Source organism: Rhinolophus sinicus, linkage group LG03 (assembly GCF_036562045.2).
Source record: "Rhinolophus sinicus isolate RSC01 linkage group LG03, ASM3656204v1, whole genome shotgun sequence".
NCBI lineage: Eukaryota > Metazoa > Chordata > Mammalia > Chiroptera > Rhinolophidae > Rhinolophus > Rhinolophus sinicus.
The window spans coordinates 39,307,395-39,325,925 of NC_133753.1; the positions used below are offsets into that span (position 1 = coordinate 39,307,395).

General features: G+C 35.4%; 1 long non-coding RNA gene across 1 annotated transcript in view; it reads left to right on the forward strand.

Moving 5' to 3' along the window:
- LOC109444443 (uncharacterized) overlaps positions 1-15,632 on the forward strand; it is a 117,774-nt gene extending 102,142 nt beyond the window's left edge. Inside the window, exons 4-5 of the long non-coding RNA XR_012494676.1 lie at positions 14,396-14,558; positions 14,960-15,632. This is a non-coding gene — a long non-coding RNA (uncharacterized LOC109444443). The remainder of the gene's footprint in view (positions 1-14,395; positions 14,559-14,959) is intronic.
- The last annotated feature ends 2,899 nt before the right edge of the window (positions 15,633-18,531 follow it).

The window sequence follows — 18,531 nt, forward strand, 5'->3', positions numbered from 1 at the left end:
GTTTTATTTATTTAAACATATTAAACAAACTTATTTACTATTTTGTGATGATTACTGTATCTTTGTGGGTCTGATTTTGCTGTCTATTGTATCTACTTGGTTTTTTTTTTTTTTTTTGGCATGGTATTTTGTTTGCTTGTGTTTCTTTTTTTTTTTTTTTGGAAACATTGGGAATTCTGAAAGGCCTGGATTAATATTGATTTTTGACACATCCACTAGCCACATAGAGGTTGTTGCTTCGAATTAAATTCAAATTAAATTATCCATTTATGGTTTTTATGGAACCACATAAGTTGGTACAATTGGTCTGAACACCCATGTGAGGGAGAGCTTATTGCTATAATTCTTAGGGGTGATTTGCCTCCTTCAGCCACTACCAAGTTTCCTTGCTATGCTTTCCATACAGTGGGTTTATTTCTATAAGGCTATTGTCCTTTGCAGTCTCAGCCTTTTTATCTTAAATGCCCTCTGGGCTTTTTCTGTGTGTTCCATTCCCATGTAGCCATTTTCAAGAACTGTGAAGGACCTGAGATTATTATCCTGCTTTTACCCTCCTTCCAAGCAATCAATTTTCATGGATTCTGGTATAAGACTTGAGACGCCTGAGTCATGGATGAAGGACAGTTTATTTTTATAGCTATAGGAGTAGCCAGAGTGTCAGCATTTTACACTGGTTCCCCAAACCTCAATCCCTACCAGGTGACATGAAAGTGTTTCAGATGACATCTATACATGCAGTGAATTGTATTGTTAGACAGAAACTCTGAGCTTAGGGAACCCAAATCTTTTATAATGGGCACTTAAGCACGCCTGCCTTTGCTTCAGAGTGAGACACTACCTCTATCTTCCAAGGCAGCTCAGTAAACAAAGATTCTGGAAAAGATAGTTTAGAACAAAGGGTAGCTAGTTCCTTTCTCACAAAACATGTAGAAACAAGACAAACCTATGCAGAATTATCTTCTAAAAGTCATCAAAATGGAAGGCCAAGTTTCAGCAGATATCTTTAGAATAAAAGTCATTAGTGCTCCTTAACTTTAGAGAATTCCTATTTCATTGTTACCTATGTAGCTTATTTTTCTAATAAAATACTTAGTATATTTTATTCAGCATTTTTAAATATAAAAATGCATTATTTTTTCAGATTTCCAGTCTTGATATTGCTGGAAATTGAAGTTGCAACATTAATTTATAGAACTTAAAATAAGACAATCACTTACCCTAACTTGTTTCTTACTATAATTCTTTAATTGGTCCCCAATATCTGAACTACAGGCAGTTCATTTCTGTTTTCTTTTTTCTTTTTATTAGTTTCAGGTGTACAAAACAACATAGTGATTAGATATTTATATACCTCACAAGTAATAACCCCAATAAGTTTATTACCCATCTGACACTGTACATAGTTATTAGAATATTATTGACTGTATTCCCGATGCTGTACTATATATTCCCAGGACTATTTTTTAATTATAGTTGACATTTAATATTATTTTATATTAGTTTCAGGTGTACAGTGTAGTGCTTAGACATTTATATAATTTACGAAGTGATCCCCCTGATAACTCTAGTACCCATCTAACACTATACATAGTTTTTATAATATTATTGACTATATTCCCCATACTGTTTACATCCACATGACTGTTTTGTAACTACCAATTTGTATTTCTTAATCCCTTTACCTTTCTCACCCAGCACCCCAACACTCCTCCCATCTAGTAACCATCAGTTTGTTGTCTGCATCTATGAGTCTCTTTCTGTTTTGTTTGTTCATTTATTTTGTTCTTTAGATTCCACATATAAGTGAGATCATATGGTATTTTTCTCAGTCTGACTTATTTCACTTAGCGTAATACCCTCTGGGTCCATCAATTGGTAAGATTTCATTCTTTCTTATGGCAAAATATACATATTGTATACATATTGTATATATATATATATTTTCAGATATTTGTTATATATATATATATAACAATTTCTTTATTCAATCATATCTTGATGGGCGTTTCGGTTGTTTCCATATCTTGGCTATGGTAGTGCTTCAATGAACATATGGGTGCATAAATCTTTTTGAATTACTGTTTTGGATTTCTTTGGATAAATAACCAGTAGTGGAATTGCTGGGTTCTATTTTTAATTTGTTGAAGAATCTGAATACTGTTTTCCATAGTGGCTGCACCTATTTACAATTCCACCAACAATACACAAGTGTTCCCTTTTCTCCACATCCTCACCCATACTTGTTTGTTGATATATTGATATGGCCATTCTGACAGGTATTACGTGATATCTCATTCTGGTTTTTATTTGCATTTCTCTGATGATTAGTAACGTTGAGCATCTTTTCATATGTTTACTGGCCATCTGTTTGTACTCTTTGGAGAAATGCCTATTCAGGTCCTCTGCCCATTTGTTATTGGATTTTTTATTTTATTTTATTTTATTTTATTTTTTTTGGTGTTGAGTTGTATGATTTTTTTAAACATAGATTTTTAATATTAACCTTTTATCAGATGTATCATTGGTGAATATCTTCTCCCATTCAGTAAGATGTCTTACCGTTTTATGTTTTCCTTTGCTGTGAAACAACTTGTTAGTTTAATGTAGTCCCATTTGTTTATTTTTTTCTTTTGTTTCCCTTGACTGAGGAGATGTATCAGTAAATATATTACTAAGAATAATGTCTGAGAGATTACTGCCTATGTTTTCTTCTAAGAGTTTTATGGTTTAAGTACATTTAAGTCTTTAATCCATTTTGAATTTATTCTTGCATGTGGAGTAAGAAAATGGTCCAGTTTCATCTTTTTGCTTGTATCTGTACAGTTTTCCCAGCAACATTTATTTATTGAATAGACTTGTCTTTACCCCAATGTAAATTCTTGCTTCCCTTGTCATAGATTAAATGACCATGCCTACATTCTGTTCCACTGATCGATGTGCCTGTTTTTATGCCAATACCATACTGTTTTGATTACTATGGTCTTGTAGTATAGTTTGATATCAGGTAGCATGATACCTCTAGATTTGTTCTTCTTTCTCAAGATTGCTGTGGCTATTCAGGGTCTTTTATAGTTCCATATAAGTTTTGGGATTTTTTTTTTTTTTTTTACTTTGGTATTACAAGATATAGCTTTCCATTAAAAAAAAATAATTTAACATGCAAAGGAAGATTTTGCTCTTGTGTTATACACAAAAATGGTTTTCCACATAAGCATTTATAATTTCTTTCTTTAAGACAGAACAGAAGAGAAACTCTATGCAAATCCCAGTTAAGAATGGTATCTCCATAGAAGATGGAATTTATCTTCAGGAATAAAACTGTATTCAGTTAGTCTCTTAGTTGAAATGGTTTTTCTCAGTTGAGTGGGAGTACTTTGGCATTGCAAATATGGGTAAAATTATTCTAACTTCTTTTATGTATGTTTCAAACTCTCATATAGTTTATTTCCCATGAGCTTTTTGTTGTATCTATTGTGTATCTGGCCTACATGTAGATTTCAGGAAATAGTTAAACAGCCAAATTTTAAAGCATAGTCTTTTTAAGTTCCAGCCCTGGGCATAGTTTGTCCTTTATATTTTGCTATCTATAATGATAGTATTTGGTAGTGAGAAATAGAATATGTACCATGAGAAGACATTTGTATAAGAATATAAAATCAGACAGAATTTGGCAGAATTGATTTTCTTTAGCCAACCCTTGAAGATATCTCTTGCCAATGTTGGTGAAATTAAAGGATTTATAGGCCACTCAAACTGTAATTGTTTGTCCAGTTTCCATATTTCCATGCTATTTGGTTTTGTACATAAGGCTGGAGCTAATTTCCACATTATAGGTTAAACACCAAAGCCCAGAGCAGTAACTTGTTTTAGTGTCACAATGCTGAAGAATAAAGAGCTGGGTAGAGACCTAAGCTAAGATCTTTTCCAAGTTTAATGCTTTTGACATAGTATGAAAATTTCCCAAATTGTGCCCAATGTTGGTTTAAATAAAATTTAGAGTATTTTACAATATATTTTGGATCCTCATCCTTTATTAGTTATATGATTTATAAATCTCTGTCCTCATTCTGGGCCTTGTCTTTTTACTATTTTACAGCATCTAGTTTTTTTTAATTTGTTTTTTATTAAAGTATAGTTGATATACAATATTGTATTATTTCAGGCATACAACATAGTGATTCAACATTTGTATGCCTTACAAAGTGATCAACATGATGAGTCTAGTAACCATTTGACACCATACAAAGTTATTACATTATTATTGACTATATTCTCTATGCTTTACAGCACCTTTTGACGAATAGAAGTTTTAAATAAACTGTAGACTAATTTGTTAATTTTTTCATTATTTAAACTTTTGAGGTTTGTATTTAAGGATTCCTCCTTACTCTCTTATATTCTCATGTATTTTCTACTAAAAATTTAATGTTTTGTTTTTTACATTTATGTCTATAACTAGAACTAATAATATATCTGGAATTGATTTTGGGGATATGGTGTGAGGTAAGGATCTATTTTTTTCACATGGATAATTTGTTATCCTTGCATCATTTGATAACCAGTCTTCAAGGGTCACCTCCATCATGTGTGAAATTTCCATACGTGTGTGAATCTGTTTCTGACCTCTCTACTCTGTCCTATTTTGTTACTCGGTCTATTTACATACCAATACCACTACTGTTTGTAGTTGGAAAAAAAACAAAACAAAACAGACTAAATGTTCAATAAGAGATTAGGTGGATAAATGGTGACTATTCATACAGTGAAAAAAAATGAACTTGAGCTACATATGTTAAACTCTCATAAATATAATGTTGAGCCCACCACCCCAATAATACCTAGAATATTATACCATTTTAGAAAACCTAAAAACATAAAAACAAAACTACTCATTGTTTAGAAATATATGGAAATACAATAAATATATTAGTTAATGCATAGAAACAATCTACATTCAGAATTTTGTTACTTATGATAGATGGAAGGGGTGTAATGAGGGAAAAATACATAGAGGTTTTCATTGTGTTTGTAATATTTCATTTTTAAGCTGCTAGGTGGGTACATGTGTTTATTTTTTTAGTTTTTACACCTTTTTATGTCTACATTTTTCGTAATGTTTTTACAATAACAGTAAGATGCCTTTATTCAGAACCTTTAATTTGCTAATAGGCTTTGTCTTCATCCAAAAAAGGTGGCATTCTATAAATATTTCCCAAATTTAATTGACCATGGAGCCTTCTTTTCCCAGGAACACCTATTGGTACCTTGGGAATTAGTCTGTTTTATGGATCCCAGATTCAGAATATGTACATTAGACCATACTGCTTATAAAGATGAGACAAATCCAAGGTCTAGTCTTTAGTGTGTCATCGAGTTACAAGAAGTGCTTTGAACCCAGCAGGATGTAAAGGGAGGTGTTGTGCATGTGGTTTTTACCTTAGCGTCTTTCTTCAAGTCCCTGGATATTCCTGTGGCTTTAATTTGTTGGATACATCCTCCTCCCACTCCACCCTGTGGGGGCAGTTGGAATGTTTGAAATAGAGAAATCAATAAAGTAGAATTTCCACATGGTGAGAATACAGCTATAACACGGCCTCCTCTTTGTTTCTAAAGTGCGATGCAAATAGCACACAGTGTAGAGAATGTCTGTTACAGGACTAGGGGCCACCAAAGGCATTCATTGATCAAGAGTCAATTGTTACAGAAAATTTATTAGCATCCCATTAATAGAGCATTTTATGGTGGGTCATCCCCATAAATAACATTGATATATAGAATGTATCTTTTTTGTAATGGAAATCATTGTAATGAGACTTTATTTTAATTAGTATTTTTTTAATATACAAAAATGAGGCTGATTCCTACTTTTTTGCAATAGGAATGCTTTATTTGGCAGACTTTATATATAAAAAAAGAATGTATAAATAAAGCAGCTGATTTGACCTGGCAAGCTTTGATTCCAATTCAGCGTACTTTCCCTATTTATAAAGTGCAGCAAAATGTTGGCTTTTAGAAAATGATATTCCCTGGGTGTGCAAGTGTGGTAAGGTGTTTTTTTTTGTTGTTGTTGTTTTTGTTATTATTGCTCTTTTAAAAAAATGTAGCAGATTTCTTATAGAGGAACTCCAAATAAAAGCTCATGAAATGTCTGTATGCATATAAAGAAGGAATAAATTATTTTAAAATGATTTTTTAAAGATTGTGGCCCTAAAGGGTGACTGCAGGCCTTGTGCAGTCCAGTATATGTGCTACTATGATCATGCCTGAAGCTCATAAATCTTGCATTATTTGGAGTAAGCGTAGACACTCCAAAATGAATTTAGAGGCAAATGTGAATGTGTTTCTGGGCACAGGCCGGGTGGAGAGAATGCTGTGATCATGTCTCAAAAAATTCTAATCATCTGGTCTTATAATGAATGGATTAGTTCCTCTATTCTGCCAATAGAACATGAGCACATGAAAACTTTGAAGTGCGGGAGGCAACGGCAAAGAAAACAATAAACTGTGCGTGTGAGACTGGCTTGATGCTCGGTGATTAAGAGATGAGGACCCCGCGGGGTCAGCTCCCCATAGGTACAAACAGATGTTTGCACTGTTTCACAGCTGCTAAATATGATATAAATCCAAAGAATTTTTCTTGTTTTTATAAAGGAAAAAAATACCCAGACAGCAAATTTTTGGTCATTCAGATACTCTTACCAAATGACATCTGGTTTCTGTACTGCTTATTTAAGCAATCCTTAAAAAAAATGTTTGCCAAGGGGAGTAACTCTAAACTTTCAGTCCTTCACCATACATAACAGTACAGTTTAAATTACAGTGTAGCATGCAGAGTTTATTATAAGCAATGCCATTCTTTATTTCTTAACTAGCAAGTTTTACTTTTAAGAAAATGGGGTAGATATTATATCATTAGTTAGGGGAAATCTATGATGAAGTTACATTTAGAATATCTAGGATTCCGATCCTAATGATGGCAAAGAAAATGAATTAATTGTTTCCATATGTTAAGAATGGTGGTGAGCAAAGTGAAACTCTACAGTTACCTAAAATAAAATGTCAGCAGTATAGCAAGACAGTATTTTCACTTGCATCAAGGTGAGAGAACATGAAAGGCAGAAAGGAAGCAGTGACAGGTTGAAGGTCAAGATGGAAATGAATCTTAATAAAAGACTTGCCCACATCTTTAGAGAAGAACCAGATTTTTGTCGTCTCTACATCCATTATGCCTTTGACTTTATATGCAGAAATTGTTTTTTTATTATACTCAATAGCAAATATGTTTGTATTGATTGTTCTCCTCAAGGAGTCTATTTTGAAGGCTCTAGTGCCCAAGTTTACAGGCTTGCTTTCTGAAATTTTTCTACCTCAACCTTTGTGTCTGACATTGATCTACTGTTTCTTTGGAGCTTTCTTTCACTGAGTCTCTCAGAGCTTAGCACTGAAACAGAAAATGTGATAATTCCATAACAAATTTGGCAATTAGCAGCATTCCTTCTTTTGGGTTTTACATCATTATTTGGCCTGATACTGTAATTCCAGTGTGATATTAATAAAGAGTAAACAGTCTGACAAGTCCAGCTTCGTTGGAGAGTCGTCACCCGAAGATTTGCTAGGTCTGTGTAATATTCAAAAACTAGTTCAATGGGAGTTGCCCAGAGTGGAGATAATATACTACATGGACCTTTCCTTGTCTCTTTTTAAAATGGATTTGTTTGTTTTTTAGGTACTAGGTTCTTGCCATCAGGTATAAAAGGTCTACCACAGCCCATTTTGCAGGAGGATAGTATTTTTTTCTATTGTGCTTTACTTTATAAGGTTTGGCTATGAGTTCAGGCTTGGCATATGTAATGATCTTAGGTTTCAGCATCAAGTCTAATTCACTGCTTCATTTACCATTTCTTTTTTAGGCTCTAGCAGGAATGCTGCCTTCCTCCAGATTCTGCGAGGAGGTTTACCCTATCTCTAGCATCCATCATTTCTGTGTTTACTAACTTTGAGAAGCCTCTCATATCAAACTTTCTCGTAGATACCATCTGTGTATGGAAGTCCCAGGTGGAGGCTCATAAAGAGGTTTTCATGAACTCATGTCTGAGAAGCCCTGTATTCAGGTTGACACTCGACTGTGCACAGCTAAATCCTCCACCCCCCGCGCCCTCAGTGCCAAGTTCTCCTTATCACTAACAGCTTCCTATTGATGTCAGTGAGACTAAATATGCAAAGGAAATATGAAGCTCTTCATTCCCTGAGAACCAGGATATTTAGTTTGTGCAAATCCCTGAACCCCAAAATGGATTTAATCAGCCCAATTCACATCATAAATATCATTTTACAAGAACACACATATGCTGGAACAGATAGGAGATTTCATTTTAACTTTTAAATTTGCAAAATCGTACCCTGTGGGCCATCAATTTTTCTTGTACACTCCAGGGACTTCATGCCAAGAGAAATTCTTGAGAGACTTCATGCCAAGAGGAATTCTTACATTAATTTCATGCTCTTCATTGAGAACCAAGCAGTTTGCTTTGTTTTCAAAGATATCATATTTCACCTTCTGGAACCCTATAGGAACCTCTTAGCTGTTCTTCCTGCCTCCATTTCTCCCAGACTATTCCAAAGAATGGCCAGATTATCTTTTGCAAGGTCTATTTCTATTTTTTCTCTCTTCTCCCTCCTACCCCTCTTGTCTCAACCTTCCCTTCCTCCCTCCATTCCTTCCTCCCTTCCTCCCTTTCTCCCTCTCTTCCTCCCTCCCTCCCTCCCTTCCTTCCTCCCTCCCTCCTTCCCTTTCTCCCTCCATTTCTCTCTCCTTCCTTCCCTTCTTTCCTTTCTCCTTCCCTCCCTCCCTCCCTCCGTTCCTTCCTTCTTTCCCTCCTTCCTTCCTTCATTCATTACTTTCTTCCTTTCTCCCTCCCTCCCTCTTCCAAATAGCCTATATTAATATGTAGTGATTCCCTACTGAATCTCATCTAAATATCAGAGAATAACTGAAGCCTAGAAATTTTTTAATTTAATTTTTTATCTTGAAATCACTGTAGATTAGCCTGTAGTTGTAAGAAACAATACAGAGATCCCTCGTACACTTTACCCGGTTTCTCCAATGGAAACATCTTGCAAAACTAAAGGACAATATCACAACCAGGATTTTGATGTTAATTCAGTCAAGATACAGAACATTTCCATCACAAGAATCCCTCATTTTGCCCTTTTATAGCTATAACCCACCATCCTCCCACCTCAATTCCCTCCTTAACCATGGGCAACAACTAATTCATTTCTATAATTTTGTCCTTTTGAGAATGTTCTATAAATGAAATCATACAATATGTAATTTTGGGGGGGAGGGATTCGCTTTTTCTCACTTAGCATAATTCTCTGAACATTGATCCAAGTTATTTCATGTGTTAGCAGTCTGTTCCTTTTTATTGCTGAGTTATATTCCATGGTATGGATGTACCGAAGTTTATTTAACCTTTCACTTGGTGAAGGGCATCTGAGCTGTTTCCAGTTTTTGGTTATTATGACTAAAGCTGCTATGAACATTCATGCATCGGTTTCTGTGTGAACGTAAGTTTTTATTTCTTTGCAATAAATGCCCAGGAGTACAACTGCCAAGTCAGGTGATAGCTGCATGTTTAGCTGTTTTCCAGAGTGGCTATGCCATTGCCCATTCCTGTCTGCAATAACATATAAGCTATACAGTTTGTCCACATTTGGTGTTGTCAGTATTTCTCATTTTAGGCTTTCTGATAGATGTGTAGTGATATCTTATTGTGGTTTAATTTGCATTTCCCTAATGGCTAATGAAGTTGAATATCTTTTCCTGGGCTTATTTGCCATCTGTATTCTCTGTGATGAAATGTCTGTTAATGTCTTTTGTCCATTCTACAATTGGATTTTTTTTTACTATTGAGTTTTGAGAGTTCTTTTCATTTTTTAGCTACTAATCTGTTGTTGGATATGTGATTTGCAAATATTTCCTCCCAGTTTGTAGCTTGTCTAGTCTCTTAACAGGGTCTCAAACAGAGCAAAGGATTTTTATTTTTGATAAGGGCTAATTTATTTTTTCCATTTACAAATTATGCTTAGTGTCAAGTGTAAGAACTCTTTGCCTAACTCTATGTTCTGAAGATTTTTTTCCGATTTTTTCTAAAAGTTTTAAAGCCCATAAAGTTATAGTTTATATAGCTTATAAGTGATACACATAACTTGATATGTATATTTTATCCAATGTATATCTTACATAATGTATCATCACAGTCTATGGCTGTTGACATTTTACAAGTTTAGATAAAGTGTAGAAGTATCACTTCTCTTTACATCCTTTACCCTACCCCATTTATAATGTAATTGTCTTAAATATTTCCTCTTTATAAATTTAGAAACATATCAATCAGTGTGAAAATTTTTGTTTTCATCATCAAGCATAATTTAGAAAACTCAAAAGGAAAAGGAAAGTCTACTATATTTATCCATATTTTTGCTTCCTGTGTTCTTTTTTCTTCTTAATGTTCCAAGGTTCCTATTTTTATCATTTGCTTTCTGTTTAGAAAACGTTCTTTAGTTATTGGCTTAGGTTAGCTGTGCTGGTGGCAGATTCTCTTAGTTTTCTTTCATCTGAGAATGTCTTGATTTCTAGCACAATCATGATTCCTCTTACAAATCACTAGGGTTTATTAATGGGGACAAAACTTATAGGTGAGTTTCAAGTTTCAGTGACTAAAGAATCTCCTTGCCTACTTGCTTAGGACCAGTTAAACTTGTGGTGCATGAGCAATAATAATAATCTGTGTTGTTCAGGTTTTATAACTGGGGAGACAGAAGACTGGTACAACTTTGCAGCTTCATGTAGATTTATACTTTATGCGTGACTGCTCAAGAATGCATTTTATTTTGCTTCCTACATATTGAGAATTATGACAGAAGGTCATCTACCGGAGAGTGGAACTATGAGCCCCACCATTCCTCATGAATTATTTGAGGCTATGCCTTTTCAGATAATTAGAGTTGATTGCTAATTAAAGACCTTCCTGAACAATCATTATCAGTTTGTTTTAACACCAGGTACTTCTTTCCTATAGATTTTAAAGTATATATACCTATCATTTTGGAAATTGAATTTCTAGAAATATGAACTTTTAATTATAATAAAAGATAATAAAAAAGAATAGGTAGTAGTACCAGAAATGCTTTTCAAAATTAATTCACATTTATAATATTTAGTTTGTATCAGGCATTGTGCTAGTTGCTTTACAAACATATATCACATAATTCTTAAAAAAGACTTTTGAAAGTCATACAGTTATTAAGAGATGGGCTCTGGGTTTGAATGTGGGTCTATGTGATCCAAAAGCACATACGTGTTTTTCTTGCATACTCTGTAACCATCTTTCAGCATTTCGTCCACCGGCCTGTACAAGCTTATCTTCTCTATACCCTGTTTCCTGGTGATTGACTATCTTCCATGGCTACTATTGCTGCTGCTAGAGTGAGGGATCCCAAATTTACAACCCAAGGGCCCAATTCTAAGCCCATTCAAAATGCCTGTGCATTTACCAATGACAACGGAACTCACTATGTCCCAAATCTAACTGCGACTTCCACTCCTAAAAAAAGCAATTTCTCCTCCTGATTTTATTTCTAATAACAGAATCACTGTCCTTTCTTTCAACTAAAATCCTTTGTTTCCTCCCTTCCTACTGTTGTGTTTCCTTTTTCAGGACTCACTAAAGTTTATTATGTTTTCAAACCTTAATATCTGTATTGTTGCTCGAGCATCCTCACGGTCCACCGCCATCACTCCCTTCTCTCTTCTACGCATGTCATCCTAGACATCACCGCCAGATTTAGCCTAAAGTTTGGGATTGATCTTACTATACTTCTCCCCTCCAGACTTCAGTAGCTCCCATCTGCCTGTTGATTTATGTACAAAGTCCTCACTCTGCCTTCAGGGCTTACCATAAATGATGCCTGGTTAATTTTTTTAGCCAAATCTCCAGCTACATTCTTACTAAACTCTTTGCATTCCCCCATATGATCTGCAGTTTCTGATTGACCCCTCCCTCCTCAGTGCTGTTCCATTTTATTGATTTTTCAGCAATGAATTCTATGTATCCTTTAAGGCCCATTTCAAATGCATCCTCTTTCAAAAATCCTTTCTTGATTCCCCTCACAGAAGTCATCTTTCATTCCTTCAAAGTCAAATCTTTCACGTCACTCATCTTGCCTTTTATTTTAATTGTGTACACATCATAGAAGCAAAAACAATGTTATTATTTTCATTTCTTTGCAGTACAAGATAGTATTGTATTCATAATAGGTCTCCAAGTTTTCCAGACTTGGGTTTTGTGAATGAATCTTCAAGGATCAGGGGTCCTGGCAAAGCTTATTGTAAATTGTTGTGTAATGACTGAGAAGAATACTCTCACTGAATTTTTTCCTATATTTTGACTCATCTGGATAAAACACATTACTGATCTTGACAAAAGGGTGATAACCACCTACTTGCTCTTCTCTCATTTGCCATCAGGATGACTCTTAAATGTGGGAAGGATTAACTTCTAAAGATAGCTTTCTGAGCATAAGCCTGTTACAAATAAAATTCCACAAGGATGTTCTTCAGCTGGTATAATAGATAAGTGACATTCTTTGAAATGTGATGGAGTCTGTATGTCTGTTATGGACATATTAGGCCTTGGTAGATGATAAAGTATTTTTGGGGAAAAAAAATCCCATTAAAAATACTAGTATTCTGGTAATTTGTGAATAATGAAATTTGTTAAAATATGTAAGTTAATAGCTTTGTCAGTTTTTTTAAAGCTGGATATATGTTCCTTTAGATTTGGAAACTTTTAATTTGAATTAGGAGTACACGGTTGGCTTTTAACATTGTTATTCTAGAGCTCTATGTAGGTTCCGTGTGGAAGAACTGCGGGTGTGGGGGCATCCTGGGCCCATGGGTCCTGAGTTCTGATGTGAAATTTTCAATTCATAGAACCATTTTTTGGGACTATACAAGAATATGGATTTATGGCCTGTCGAATTTAGTAATTATACCCAATAAATGAAAATGACATCATGTAACTTGGACTTGAGAGTCTAAAATTGCAGAAAGATGCCAGAGAAGAATGTTCATGGTGAAAATTAGGGCCACTAGTCATTCATTGTTTAGCTTGGAGATTAGCTGACAGTGCTGTGCATATAAATAATTCCCAGCCATGGAAACAAGCAATACTCCCCCCACCCCCCACCCCAGCATATATTAAACATCCAAATCCCAGTAATAAATTCCACAGTGTAGATTTAACCTTCATCATTTTCTTTTACTCTTCATTTTTTTCATCTCCCAAATAAACCCTCCATCCCCTTTATTAAGATTTACTGGTAATAGTTCCATGTTAGAAGAGAGATTATAAAGTATTCAGTTCAGAGAATAGTTAAGAGTCAGACAGACCTGTTTGAAACCTGGCTCTGCAGTTTTCTAACTGTGTCCCCTTAAACAAATAATTTAATGAGGTTAGGTCCTAGTTTTCTCATATGTAAATGGAGATAATAATCACATCTATCTCATAGGGTTGTAGTGGGATTACATGAAATAATGTACAGAACTCAGTCTGACACAGAATAAGTACTAAATAAATGACAGCTGTGATTATTAGTATTATTAGTTATTACTTATCTTTACATTTGCAATTGTAAGTAACTTGGAATTAAAAGTCATTCGTTTGGTCTTCAACTCTAAAGATTTACCGACCTGATGTAGTTGGGACATTACTGAAACCAGAAAGAATGAAAGCACTCACGAAAATGCATGCAAATTTAGTATACATAGTAGGTGATAGAAGCCATGATATGATCCTCACAGAACATTTTGCTATTAATAATATTCTGAGTTAGATACCTCATTCATGTGACCAACATTGCCTGGGTACGTACGATGTGCTAGACGTTATGCTGGTATTAGGATCCAGGCCCTGGTTCACAGTCCATTTTGTAAACAAAATGTATCCATTTGAGTGGTTCCCAATTTTTTTTTTTTTCAGATAACTATGGATGAATATATATGAGGTACCTGCTAACTTGGAATAGCAGTAAACTGCTCTCTCTCTCTCTCTCTCTCTCTCTCTCGGAATAGCAGTAAACTGCTCTCTCTCTCTCTCTCTCTCTCTCTCTCTCTCTCTCTCTATATATATATATATATATATATATATATATATATATATATATATATATATGTTTCCATATATCTATCTCTATCTCTATCTCTATCTCTATCTCTATCTCTATCTCTATCTCTATCTCTATCTCTATCTCTATCTCTATCATCATCTATGATGTTGCTTGGATTTAAAAATCAAATTTATAGTTCCCCAGTGGGCTTATATCTTTGCAGGTGGGAAAGCCTCAGTCACCTAAAAATGATGCCTGTGAGCCTCGTGGCCATTGTGAGTAAGTACGGCCCCGCTTTAGGAAGAAGTCTGGGAATTTTTCTGCTGACCTCCTCACACTGGAGTTCCCATACTTGCATCCTCCGGGAACACACAGGCATGGCTGGGGTGAGATGAGTTTCTACATCATGTGCCAAGTGTCTTGTATTGCAGAGAGAAAGAAGCTGCTGAAGCTTCATTAGCCCGTGTACATAGGAAGAGGCGGCTGTAGCTTCATTGCAATGAAGTGTTAGAGTTAATCTCTTTCATCTGTTTTCATTTTGTTACCCCCCCCCACTATATCAGGCACCACAAAATACATTTATTAATTAAATCCCACTCTCTGACTCTAAAGGAAGGCACTTGGGGAAAAAAAAGTTCATTTGCAGCAGGGAAAAAAAAAAGCCAGAGAATAATTTGAATCTTGAAACTTCTGCAGTTGGAATAACAATAAAAAGAGCAGAGATGGCTGTAAAATAGTCTGTTCTTGGCATTGCTTAATTGGTCTATTTATTTTTCTGTCTCTGAAGCTGTCTTTAGTGACACCTACTGATAAGAGCCAATCGGAACCATGGCCGAATTCCTTTGGGCTGGACCTGCCAACAAGCTGCTCAGCCCTCCAGATGTTGCTGCTTTGTGAGAAATGAGAACTCAATAAACCAGGCTCACCCTTCCTCCTGGGGTGAACGCAAAGACAGGCAGATATGGAAAATCACTGCTCAGCACCATGAACAATGCACTCAAATGAGGGGTTGGGCCGGTTCTTATTTGTCTTGGTGGAACAGACAGCCATGGAGCCTAATGCAAGAATTTTAGCTGGCAACAGTTCCAAATGTGACTATACATTGAAATTGTTCAGCAAAAGAAGGCCTTTTAACTAGGACAAAGCCCAATAGTGGGTTTCAACAGATGCTAAAAGAACCTGCAGACTGGGTTAACTATGTATCACACATAATTTTACTGTGCTGAACATTTCTCCACCTTTTGTGTTTTTCAGATTCCATTCTTTTGTGTTATGTAACAAATTAGAAAGATGCTGCAGTAAACAGCCTCATGGCACATCCTAACTATCAATGAATAATATTCAGTTAGCACTTGGGAATAGAACAAAATGAACTAAAGTGAATTCATTCTTGTCCTCCAGACCAGAGTGTCCCAATCTTTCTTAGTACAGGACACGCTTGTGATGTTGCTGTAATACAATAAAAAAATATATTACCAGTCTTGTTTTCCTGAGACAGTTTCTCAGCAGTTGTCTGTCCATCCAAACCTTATAACTGCACCCACATTACATGCACTGATGTACCCTACAAATGCCCGAATTAAAGCCAACCTCAACATATGGTGAGACACCATTTCTCTCATTATATAATCCCCAAAGAAGCCTTTTGGCTACCTTAAGTATGGTAGACATAATGGATATTGATGAGTTAAATGTTTACCAGGACTCTTTAATTTATTAATTTAACTCACATATGTACCTGCAATCACATCTTACATGTAATGATATTTTTTTTAGAACCGATATTTTGAGTTCACATTGACATAATTTTTGTTTGAACTCTTTGAATGCATCTTGGAGACAGCCAAGAAGCAGCAGAAACTTTATCACCACTGGAGCTGTTTTTCAGATCACCTAATACAAGTTTTTGGAGCTCATTGCCATCTTTTCTAGTTCATTTTTTGGATCTGAGTGTGTGTAATATTTTATTCTGCAAATTTTATTCCAGCCACATGTACCCATTTGCACAGTATTAGAATTTAAAAAAAATCACCCTGTGGTCCCCACAATAGAACCACTGAAATGAACCTTGAGAGTCTCATTAACATGATATCGAACATGTGAAATTGTCAACTATCTAAGAATAATGACTAAATCGGTGGTGGTTTTTTCCTTTTTAAAAGGCTGCTCATATCAGATGACTTCTACAAGCTTCCAAAACTAGCACTGATTGAGGCTGTTTCAGCCTAATGAATCTCCATCCCGTGGTGTTTATTGTTCAGAATAAAGTCATTGAGAGAGCATCCCCATGATATAAGATACTTGGCAAATAGTCAATCTGAGGTGCCTCTTTTTGCAGAGATAATGTATTTAGGGGAAAGTTTGCCTAATAATCAAGCATGTTCAGTATATTCAGATATTACCTTACATGTGCCATCTGTTCTTCCTACCATGTCTGTTATGTCTGCAGCTCAAGTCCCCACTCAGAAATTGACAGATGGGAATATTACCCTCTGAGGATGACTTTATGCCTCACAGAGCTAGGACATACTAGTGAAGAAACAATACTTTAGACAGATGCTCACTGCCTAAGGTAGATTATAATATGTCCAGATAATTTCATAACAGGACAGATGTAGAGTGCAACAAATAAGCAATGATGCAACAATAAAGTTGAAAGCTTATTAATTTTAAACATCAATATTTAGGTAGATTGCTGAGTGAAGTATTTCGGGTTTTGGGTGGACAAATGTCTGAGTAGTAGTGAGGGAAAAGCTTTACCTCATTTTTGCTTTAACCCTGGAGGATTTTGTGGAGGAAGAGGAATTTCTAGATCTTTGACTTGAGAAGTCAGATTGGGTAAACTGTTGTAGAAAGGGCCACATAGGAGGCAGTATTTGTGAATGGTTAAGGAAAAGTTCAAGAATAAAAATTCCACTAATTAAAAGATTGATTAAAACCGAGCAGAGGCTGTGGATATAAGAGAAAAGGGAGCTGATAAATCAGAGTTGGTACCATGTTTCCTCCAAAATAAGACCTAACCGGAAAATAAGCCCAACATGATTTTTCAGGATGACATTCCCGTGAACATAAGTCCTAATGCGCCTTTTGGAGCAAAAATTAATATAAGACCTGGTCTTATTTCGGGAAACATGGTAGTTGGTAGGCACTTGAATCTAAAAAGAGAGGGAAATGGAGGGAAAGTGCATTTATAATGATAGGTAAGAAGGATGGCTATTGTAATAGAATGTGATGGTGACTGAAGCTGAGTGCCAAGGGAGACTTGAAAGCCATTGGAGAGAAGAGCACAGTCATCCAACTTGGATAGAGATGATGAGATAAGACATCAGGATCCAGACTGAGGTTTCCCCCAACATTTTGGCTTGGGAGAAAGAGTAGAAGGCAGGGGATATGAGTGGCATTTATATTATGAAATTAGATTATACTTTTCACATACTCATGTGCCTAGGTTCATTTGAATTAGATCTATTTATTTGTAAATAGCTTGGAGATTAGATGCTCAAGTCATAGGACATAGTCAGACATTGGCTGTTAATCATTTTATTAGTCATAAAGCACTTAGGCTATACTCAATAAATGTTTGTTAACACTACTTGTATGCTTGGCTTTATACAGTGAATAAACGGACCCTAATATCATATACGTGAGTCTAATATTCGTATTGCTAATTAATATATTTAGGTGACTTCTTTTTTCCTACACTTGAGTTTTCCCTATCTGTGTATCTTCCAGGGACTTTCTCTGCCCAGGAGGTATCTTCCACCTATGAAAGTCCTGGGGGATGCAGCCTGCATTCCTATCCCACTCACCCAAAGCTAGTTAAATATATGATTTGTGTCGCATCACCTATTTTGAGCACTTGGTATATGCCAAACACTTTGCCCACATTAGATTTCGTGTATGCCTCACAACAACTATGGAAGGTGACCACTGCTATCAAAGATGAGGAAAACAAGGCACAGAGAAGTGGAGCAACTTGCCAGAGTTTACACCACCGGTCTGTGGAACTACGATGTGGAAACCAGTTCATTCCAAAGTTGATATTCTCCAACCTCACTCTAAGTTGCTTCTGTAATTTACATATATGTATAGAGTTGACTTTGTGAAATAAGCTCTTAATTAATTAATATGAGCTTTTACAGATGAAAGAATTATAAAAATGAGAAACACACTTCTAACGGCATGTATTTTATATTATTCTTATTTTGTGTAACAGTGTTGTCTATTTTTATAGAAGCAGTTTGATGAGAGGGAAAAGCCCAGGTTGATGACCTGAATTTTAATACTGTCTTCCTATCATTTACCAGATTTGTAACACTGGGGGAAAAAAATTTGTAACCTCCAAACTTGTATTTGTAA